Source organism: Rhipicephalus sanguineus, chromosome 2 (genome assembly GCF_013339695.2).
Source record: "Rhipicephalus sanguineus isolate Rsan-2018 chromosome 2, BIME_Rsan_1.4, whole genome shotgun sequence".
Lineage (NCBI taxonomy): Eukaryota > Metazoa > Arthropoda > Arachnida > Ixodida > Ixodidae > Rhipicephalus > Rhipicephalus sanguineus.
Window position 1 is genome coordinate 55,648,575 of NC_051177.1, and position 11,282 is coordinate 55,659,856.

Here is an 11,282-nt window from a genome sequence, read left to right on the forward strand (position 1 = left end):
ATAGAATCATATCCACGAACAGAAGGCGGCAGAGCGGAGGCCATAATATCGAAGAAGGAACGATTCGTCAGCAACTCGCTACCAGTGAAATAGGAGACAGAAAAGTAAAGCAATTAGCAACACGCGAGAACAAGTTGTTTTTGTTTCTTTATCTTTCGATAGTTGACTGCCCCGACGCATCCTCTCTTAAAAATTTTCAAGCTACCCAAAGGCAAAACAATTATTTAAGAACGGGCACTCCGGGGATCCTTCTTGTGGAAAATCAACCCACGAAACCTAAAGTCGACGTACAGCTGTATATACGAAACAATTCGTAAACAACACGCGGATAGTCAAGTGTTTGCCGAACAATCGGCAATCTTCTTGTTTGCACAGAGACGGAGTTGAAATTTCGGCTTTTTCATTAAGGAGGAGCTTGCTCGTAATGTGGGTGCCGGAGGTCTGTTTGTTGCCTCCAGTAAGCTTAAGGGCAATATATCCTTTCAGGTCAAAACGGCACTTGCACGTCGATGCTACATTGACATGGAATAGACTTCTTGCGAACAGCGTTCCGAATTTGCTTTCCCATACGTCAGCGTACAGCGTACAACTAACGTACACTATCCTAAAGTCTTGAAAGCAAACATTTACAGTTTTATACGAATTCCAGGCGCATGTTCTTATGAGATACACAGGCGGGCTCACTATAGGAGCGTGTGATTTCAGTGCGCAAGACCTGTACCTTGTGCCTTTGATCTCTTTCTTCTGTGTTTTCATTGTGCAGTGAAGTACGATACTACGGCGAGAGCATATTTAGCGCTGATTTGTGTAGGCGTGCTCTTCTGTGTTCATCACACCCTCTGTTCATTCATTCAAAGCATGCAAAGTTGCGCATAGCTTGTCTCGTGAGCACAACGTCACGCAACGTCACGCACTCACTCGCTAGGGTGCAGTTTACTCTTATTTAGAACCCGGTGCTCTTCTTCCCATTTCCAAATGCAGCGTGGCCACCTGGGATGTAAGCCTGGTTAACAGCCTCGCATTTAATCGCAAGTCTGGTGCTCTCGCTCACCTTTCTCGGCGACCGAGAGCCCGACCTAAACCTCGCCTTTTACCTTAATATCGGGCAATATTCCCTCGTAACGTAGAAAGAACCATCTCCATGTACGCGTATACGTAGCTATATACCCACATCTACCGCATTGCCATTAGGCCTAAGAGCAAATCCCGCCGCCTACGATGGTGGCCCGCTAATGGGCCAGTTAGTGTATCGGGCAGACGCGAAAGGGTTAAAATCTCTGCACTCGCGTTAGCATGTCTGTGCGTGCCTGCCTGCCCACCTTCTTTTGCCCCGCATATAGGTTGGCGTTGGCACCCAGCAGGGGTTCGACGTGCGAGGCGCGTAGTTCCTTTCTGCACCAACATTTTCCCCTGCGTTCCCGATTGCCAAGTTTGCTGCTGCGCGCGCCGGGCAGCCCTGGACCGAAGCGCAAATACGGGCCCGCCACCGCAGGAAGTTGTGCATGCGAGCGTTAAGGCGATGCGCGCTCGGCCAACATAACCCAATTGGGCAGTGCGGCACCCAGTGAGTGTCGTCACCGGGACGGGCGTGACGTCGAGAGTGTCCACAACCGCCGGTCCTCTCGCCTGGCTTCCGTCGGACGGGAGCTTCTTCTGGACAGCGGTCCACGCGAGCCCCCTCGAATTTCTTCGCTTCAACGAAGGCCGAGACGAAATGGCGCTATCGTGTTTCGCAGAGGCTTTCCCCCGCTCCCCGGATTCGGCGTAGAAAGTTTACCTTTTTCCTCCCTCTCCGCGCTAGACGCCTCTCAATCTGCGTTTTTCTGGGAAGTCTCGGTGCAACTGTATAAGCCTCGCCGAGAAACGGTCCCCCATTCGTGTTCGCTATGGGGCCGCGCAGAGTCAACACCACCTAGAAAAAAGATTTTCTAGGTGGCTTTGGCAGAGAGCCGTTTCGATGCAGCCCGACGAACAAAACTTGTCGAACGCAGCAGGTTGTTTGCACTTGTGATGCGCCGCCATCACGTCGCGAGGATTGAAGTGCCGTTCACTCAAGAAAATTTGCTGTGGCGTTGCTGCGGCCACAAGAGAAACAACGTCTAGCAGACGAATAGCCTGCGCAGTGCGGGCAGTATACACATGCGTATTGAAATCAAACGGAATGCTATCCTGAAAATCAAAGTGCGCTGCTGAGAAATTTTGCGGTATTACTTGCAGATGCCGCAAGTGGAACGTGTGTATACGACGGGGGCTTGAGCATACATCATGCGAGTGTGTCGGGACCTAACTCTGTCTTTAAAAAAATTCATTTATCTTGCGCCCGAAAGTTCCTCATTTTCAATCATGATGTATCACATTTGAAAATTTAAATTACGGAATTTTACGTGCCACAATTATGATCAATTAAAGCTAATAACACTAACATACTAGATCGTTTCCGGTGCAATGATCCTAAACCCGGGCAATATTATTCGTAAATGCTTCAGTGACGTTTAAGTTCTTGCGACTCTTGTTAATTGATAGTAAAGGTGTGGTCAGTTAGGTTACATTACACACGGCTATCTCATGAAAGCTCATTCCCGAATAGTAAAGGACTTCACACAGAAGAAAAAAGAAAACATATATAATATGAAAATAGCATTAAGAAGGAAAGGGGGAGGCAGGAGGTTATCAGGAAACTAAAAGTGACATACGCTTAAATACAAGGTTATGTGTATATTACGCATAAGCACGAGACCATTCAAAGAACTCGCTGATTCCAAAAACTGATCTTCAAAACTCCAAAACTAATCCGTAATAACTCCATAATTCCATAATGATCCGCAAACTCCATAACTAATCTCCAAAAACTAAGCTCCCCATAAACTAGTGTAACCAACGAAAGTTAACTTTTTCAGACAAGAGAGAGAGAAAAGACTTTATAAAAACAAAGAAAAATTCACGGAGATATTTTTCCTCCTAAACGTATCCATACACGCCCGGGGCATATTCTTTCAAGCTATCGCGTCGTCACGGTTTCCCATTTCGAACAGTTCTTTACTGAATGTCCCGTTTCGACTGTCTCGATCTTTCTTCACAATATCGTCGCTGCCGCAAAACTATTACTGCGAGCGAAACCCTTTGAGAAACGTTGGCAGGAAAGCGGGTGCATGCATTAGGGCCAAAAAATGGGAGGAGGAAGGTGTGAGTATGTACAACGAATAAATTTTTAAAAAGTGGGTCTGGAGCCGGTACAATGTGATCCAACCACTTCACAATGTCGAATACAAGATCGATGATAGGTGCGAGACACGAGTTTCCACTTATTTGATCCCCCTTTCTGTCCCCGTTCGGCGGTTTTCTTTCGAGCCCCGTGTAGAATAATGTGTCCCAAGGACAGGCGAATGTTTCAATCGATTTTCAACATAGAAGCCTTTCGTTTCTTTTTAATTTTTTTTTCGTCTCAGTCGAAGAGTGCATAAGGTGACCCAGTCTTTTATTAATTGCCGCGCATTCTCGTGCGGCAGGTCACTGCGGTGCGCAACACGCCAAGGGGCGTGTCCTAAGCTTCTTTTTGAACGAAGCCGCCGCAACAGCTCAGGCACTGGGGAAGGGATCAACCTTGGTGCATCTCAGAGTGCGACCGCGACATTTTAATGGCGTCCCAGACTGCACCGTCGTCCTCCAGAAGCACATGCTTCTTCTCGTTCGTGGCTGCAGGTTTTAACGGCGAGAGCCTCATAACATTTTACTTCTTTGCTTTTTCTTTCAGTCCTCTTACAAGGTTGCATCTGCTGTCGATGACAAACTGCTCCGTATCATGCGACGTGTTGCCTCAAGCCACATGGGTCCTGTTTACTGAACCGATCTCGATGAATACGTTAACAGAGCGAGCTTAACGATGGAAGAGCAAGTCTGTAAAGGGCGTGCCCTTCGGGCACGCACTATTCGGTCTTCGTAAAATGAATGGGCGAGCGAAAGATGCATTTGCTTGTCGTCGTCCTAAATTCAGGTTTTGCCTGCCGTTTCTTCTTTCCTTGCACCGTGATTTTTCCTGATATAGACGAAAACTCATCAGGAGAGGGGGATTCGTTGACAAAACAAAACAGGCATTCGCCTTGTTCAAATACAAGGCGAGTGCCTGTTTTGTTTTGTCAATTCTACCTCAGTTAGTGAGCAAAGCGGTGCTGTTCTCAGTATTGAAGGCTGATTTCGCGTAATAACTATTCTCCTTAATGTACTTTACTGACAAACAACTTCCTAACATGTTATACGCACCTAAGAATGCAATGTCAAACCAAAAAAAAAGTCACAATTTCGCCGCATGGGCGAAGCAATGAATGCGATAGCAAGAAATTGAAATGTCACACGAAGAACCAGAAGCAGCTCGATACTTGCAGTGCGCCGCTGAAGCACAAAGAAGGACGCCCTAAAAGAACTCATAGGTATACGCGCAGGGCAAGCGTGAACTAACAACTGTCACAGTTGTTACGTCTTTGTGCTTGAGCAACGCGCTGCAACTGTCGACAATGGAGAATCAGACGCTCTTAGTTATCTCTTCTTTTGAACTGCGGCGCGTGGGGTGACCCCCTGCGTCTCCTGTCACACGGGGGCGCCTGATGCAAGGTGTGCCCGGTGTTCTTTGTTTTTTTTTCCTTCCACATCACGAGTGGGTACAGAAAAGGGCCACATTGTCGTGCGCGTCTCAAGGGCAGTTTTCAAATTGAAAGACAATTAGGAGCTTTGCGTGATAGAACACACTGCCTTTCTGCACAAGCTTTATCCTGATTATTACTTAACTAATTCATGTGCGAAATGTGGCGGTTTATCCACCTTACACCACATGTTCTGGGAGTGCCCCTCGTTACGTGACACTGACACAGCATCGGCCAGCAAGTGGGGCTCCGCTATGAAGAGTCCGGACATTCACTCACAACTTTGGGCTGTCCAGAGGGCCCACGATGCGGCGGTAGGCCTCGGCCTAACTGTCCCGTCGTGGGAGCGGTCCGCCGTGTGCTAAGGCACACGCCTCCGGACTTTGTTAGTAAAGTTTTTCCAATCCAATCCAATCACGCTCCTCCGAGATTTACTTACCACCAGCGATACATGGTGTATATAAATAGCTCGCCGTTAATTCCCCGGCGCATACATGGCATGTGGTTTTGTTGTGTAACGCAGCGCGCTGGGGAGCAAGGGGTTGCTGGTTCGAATCTGCGGTCGGGTACTTCAGAATTTTTCTCTTCTGCTTTATGTTCCTTTGTGCCTTTATATATATATATATATATATATATATATATATATATATATATATATATATATATATATATATATCCGGGGCATGACGGCGAAGGCGACGGCAAAAATCAGCCGAGAGTGTCCATATAATTGCTATCGCAATACGTATGTGGTGTAAATTTGCCATGCTAAAACCTCAGACCATTTTTTTTATGATGTTACGACGGAGACATGTTTCGGTGTCTCTCAGCAACAATTTTTGGAGAGCGTAGGCATCATCTGCTGACTTCCGCACGACATCTCTCCAGCATTTTTTCATCGTCCCCGACTACACGTGGGAGGCATGCCGGCCACCCTCGTCTCGTTGCCGTAACAAACACGACACCACCTTCTAATAAGCACGAATTTCGACAGGGAATTCGTCCATCTGTCACAATTCATGTTTCTTTTTCTAGCTATTAGCCAGAATTGTGGGTCTTTGAACTCTTGGTATGACAAAATACAAAGACTGTACGTGTACACGTCGTACTCTTGTCTACCCACGTGACCCTTAGCACTTCGACATTGTGTAACACTCTTAGCCATACCACTGCTCTCGTAATACCGCGACGTCCGATTAAGTCGAGTGACTGGATTGTTTGCCTTTCACACCCAGCTCTTCTTTGTCATGAGATCGGCTACAATACGAGTGCATCTGTCACGCAACCGCTTGCCACAGCATCGCTTACAACGAAGGAGCGATAAACAGAATATTTAGGAAAAGCCCCAAGATTGTAATACATCGATAAACCCTAAACAACGCTAAAGGCGTTTTGCAGCTATTTTTTTAATAACAGGTTAGTGCAAAAATGCCGTAAGATGGCACTGCAGAATTTCTTAGTCGTGTCACGCCTTATCACATCTGACGTCGTGTCAAGTAAATCAGAAATCAAGATTAATGGCGTGCGCAGGGAGGAATTTCATTACTGTCATTTTATTACTGCAATGCCATTACTGTCAATTCTGCGCCATGCGCGTACCACATTTCAGTTTACTTAAGAAGGCCGTCGGATGCGGAGGCCCTGCGCAGTCTTAAGAAGGCCTTGTGCGCTCTATGCACTCACGTGCATAAGGACCGGACGACCTTATACCGGTCGTTCGCATACTAAATGGCGCACGTTCTTTTGATAAAGACTGTAACACCTCGGTCTCGCTGCGTACATTAACGTACCCAGGCGTCGTGCTTTATTACAAAGAGGGAACGGACATTATCCTGTGCTTATACGAAGATAAAGGCGTACACAGACCAAGTCACAGCCAGCTGTATACTGAATAGTCATCGGTTAAGGGGAACGCTAAGCGTAAATAAACACGAAAACAAAAATAACTTAGAAGAGTGTGGGTGTAGGCCAGTTGATGATTCATGACTCCGAAAAGTGACCGCAGAAACACCCGGATTACAGAAAAAGACAACACGAAGCGATCTAAAGCATGCATGATTAATCAGGTGACCCCACTAAACAGCTATAGCGTACACCAAGCAGTCACCATCGGTATCGATAGGCGTCAAACGATGTATCGTATAATGAAACCACCCGGTGCAGCTGATCGTTCACCGCACAAAGCGGTACGATTCGAAGCGTAAAGAAGCAAGGACAGGTATAAACAGTGTCTGCCCCGTATAGCATCTGATCGCGTCCAATAACTCACGTGCGTCCAACTTCGTGATCAACGTCGTGAAACTGCTAGTCCACGCCTTCTTTCTCTATCTCCGTTTTTTTTTTTTTTTTATTGGTCCACTGAGGCAAGTATACGCTCCCCGAGGCGACTGACTCTCATTCACTACTTTGTTATGTTCTTTCTCCAAATGTTCGTTCCTTTCTTTTTCCATTCCTTTTCTTTGTTTCTGTAATCTACAGCCATAACAGAGCGCTATCAGTCTCAACAAATGTGGCGCTCGCCACGCGGCATCCCACTAATCCCAGCCACGCGGAGTAATTTAGCGGAGTGGCGGTCGGCGCTTTTGCTCATCAGGCCGGGCAGTGTATATAGCTACGCACCTCTCACTGGTCATACTCCACGAGGATCGACGCGCCTGACTTCCCGAATTAAAAGGACGCCCCACTTCGACGCGGCTCGCGCGAGCGGCCGTTTTCATTAAAGTTCGTGCAACAGCCAAGCGCCTATGGTATACACGTGGCCGCCCTGCGAAGCTTCAGGGGAGAGTTATCAGGCGGGACCGAACTTTGTTCATGCGCCATGCACACGGCACAGTTGTGCTATACACACCTCTCAGTCCATCTGCGCCATAAGTATCCCTCTTTTAAAGCTACCGAAACAGGCAGGTGATGGCTGAACCGTCGAGCTTAACACGGCGAATAGGAATATGAATGTTTAATGGCATGCCTCACGCACCGTACAGTAGGACGCTGCGAACGACACTGCATCGAGTATTTACGATTGGCGATCCCAGCAATGTTTGCAAGTCATTGTTTCGATCACACTGCTCGATAGGGCAGTCGTTGTCATGAAAACGCTCGCCAGAGCCTTTCGAAAAACTGTCAGTCCAGTATTGATTTCTCGCACCCCTGTTGAAATCTCTCGATCGTGAATCAAAGCTTATCCGCCTTAGTCGTCTCATGCAGAGCACGACGCTGCGGTTTCTTTTTCCCGCAGCATCTGCCGCGTTCAAGTCGGAGCAGGGCATAACAAGACTGTTGCACCACGCAAAGTTAAAATTAATCCGTCGGCTTCCACTACAGCGTCTTGGCTAAAACTCGGGTATCTTTGGGTTAATACTGTCCATTGGCCAGTGGTAAGCAGGCCCGTACAATATTAAAAAAAAAAGTGAAATTGTTGGCGTGTAAGGCAATATGGTCGTTCAAAGTAACAGTTCAAGATGGCCCTTAGCGACTCGATTAATAATGTAGTGTTCATCGGCACAGCGGAAGATAACCTATTCCTCTCCTTCTCTTTTACGTATTTTACATTAGAATGTCCATGGTCCATTTGCCTTCCCCGTGTGAGAAGAATTCCTGCGAGGCTTCAGTGCCTTTATAAAAATATTTTCACGTCAACTGAGGAGACCTTGAAGTAAGCACAACAGCGAGAAAATATTTATTTACAAGCGAACTCAAGCAGGCTGGTTTACTCTTCACTGGGAGAAAAATAAAAAAAGAAAGTCGGGGAAAGGAGAGGTTATTGAGGGTAAAGGAAGAAAACATACGCGCAATAGCCTACTAGAACGTATGACCCTCTGGGCTTGTTCACAGAGCCTGCGATGCAAGAAAAAGAAAAGTGATGCAAGATGGGCGGGCACCTCGAAAAAAACTAGATTAATAGCTCCACCCGGAGCCCAATATGAGCGCCTCTGACAACCCGTTGACTGGACGGCACTGCGAAGGAATGCAAAGCGTGTCACGGGCGCATAATGCGGCGTAGTGAAAGGAGATAGAGTGAGAAAGGGAGATGTGGCGTAGGTGTTTACAACGACATCCTCGGTATGAAGAAGCCTTCTCGCACATTCAGGTGACGGCTTATAAGCTAAGCTCTTCCAGTGCAGCACGTAAAGCTGCTTCTGTTTATTCTCAATGGCATTTTACCAACGCGCAGTCTAGGAACCAAAACGAACCCGACATTGCAGTAGAACCGTGTGTTGGGAAATTAGCGCTAGCAAAACCACATGCAGACAGAGGAGCAAACGCGAAAACGAGCGCTACACCTTTAACTATTTTGTAGCGGCAAGAGTTTCACGCACATACATCCATCTTGACACGCACGCGCAGAAAGAAGACTCGATTCGCGGGGACTAAAATTCTGGACAAGAGCAATAAACACCTCTTCTAGACTGACGCAGAACTTCATCGAAAAGGAGATAAACATTTTATATAGGCGAGCCGTCAATGAATTCTCGAGTTCCCATCCCAGATGAAAATTCCTCATCTAATGGTATAGCGTGTGTGTATTCTTTCTGCCCAAGCGTGACGAGACAGTATATATGTTAAACCCTTAAGGCTGTCGAAGAGTTGAAAGTAGCGCTTGTCTTTGTTTTCTTCTATGTCTTCATATGTCGTTTGGTTTGCGCTAACATTCCGCACATCAAGTGTGCAAGACCAGTTTATTTTTCTGAAGTAAAACGTTCCCACTAGAACACTGGAGGTCGCTGAAGTTCGGTACAAGTAAGACTTCTTGAAGACAACGGTAGTTTTTTTGTTGTTGTTTTTTTTAACTGTGACGCTGTCGTTCCGGCCTATAGACATGCACTCCTGAAACGAGCTTGACTATGCGCGTTAGCCACATACATACTACTTCCTCTGGCGTGCAATGCATGCGAACTTCGAGGGCGTGAGTCGGCAATGAGCTCTACCGCTTTCGCCGCCTCAGCACTTACGACGAGCGATCGTAGACGCAATGCGTTTTTCTCCTTGACTACGCCGCCTACGACGAAGCATGCGCGAGGTAACTTCTCTATCCTCACGGGCGCGCTAATATCGTTATTGTACGTGGGATCATTCGTCTGAATCGTTAGGCACTGCCGGCATTAAGGACGCGGTAATCGCTTTCAGGAGTAAGTCTTGTCATGTCCCTTTATTTCATTGTTTTCCCCTGCTGGAGTCTAAAGCCATGCTTTCCTTAGAGTAGCGTTTCCTTGCTGTGCAAGGCGACAATATTTCATAGCTGGTGAGGCAACGGAGCAGAAGCACTCTAGGGCTGTGTGCGGTAAACAACATTTGTTCAACTTCTCAGAAGATCGTACGTCTAAAATTTGACAAGTATGATGCGGCAGCGGTGATAAATTTTGTTGCAAAGTTTCAACTAAGAAGAGAGAGAAAGCGAGAAAAAAAAAGGGATATAAGGGTGGGGCAGGAGAGGGAGAGACAGAAGTTGGACAAAAATTTCGCTCTCCGCTTCCACCGTTCTTCATCCCACCGGCATTTTGACAGCGAGTGGTCGTAGTAATCGAGTGATATCTATTCATATTTAAATGTGAACATATTCGACAGAGATCTACCTGGCTGGGTGAAAATTCATATGAAAAAATAATAAGCTCTCCAGCCACTTATAGTCCACAGTGCTAAAGTTAAAATTTAAACAACTATAACTGACCCGACGTTTCGAGACCGATTCGGTCCCTTCCTCAGGGGTGACTGTTCGGCCGGCTCCGAAGCTAGGGACCGAATCGGTCCCGAAACGTAGGGTCAGTTATAGATGTTTAAATTTTAACTTTGAACTATAAGTGGCTGGAGAGTTTATTATTTTTTCCTATTCATATTGCACACTCCTCAAGCTCTTTCACGTCTCGCCCCAGGCACAACACTATGAAAGAACTGTCTGTCTATCCAAAACATTGGACACATTCCGTCGCTTAGGCCTAATGTTTTCGACCAACCAAGTAAGCCACGAATCGTGTCACTATAGCGAGGAAGAATGTCCGGTGCCTTGGGTCCGAATCTATAGAACACTAGTTACCCCGCGCACCCCTACTTGTTACGTCTATGGAAACCCACTGTGACCCCTTTGCCCTATGTATACGTCCTTACGTTTCGTATCCCGACAACAAAAAACGAACTCTTCGGTCCGAAAGCCTTCCCGCAGGCTCACCTGGTCGGTGCTCGCTGCAGCGTTCATGTTTACTCGGTGTTTGCTAGTCTAATGGGACGCCATTGTTGCAAAGATCCAAGGCTGCCTTGCCTCTCTGTCGTCTTTTTACGCTTTCATTTTCTTTTTCTTTTTTCTCTCCTTCGAGCTCACGGATGAGGCCGCGGCGAACGAAGCCGCTCTGCCAGCGGGACGTCGGTACAGTTCGATCTGCGCGCAAAGTACGCCGTATAGCAGCGATTCAACCTCCTCCTCCTCACTTTCGCCATCGCTTGTTTGCTTTTGCCAACCACACTTTTCCGGGGCCTCTAGGAAGTCGAGTCGGTGCCCGGGACTTACCAATAGGAGCCCTGCTTAGAAGCACTGCTTGATATGTACAACTACAAAGCATTGCCTTAGTTGTTTTTTTACCTTATATGTATCGCGCTTATACTACAGGCTTCGCTCTTTCAGTTTCCTCTATTCTTTTTCTTGCAGTTTACACTTTAAAA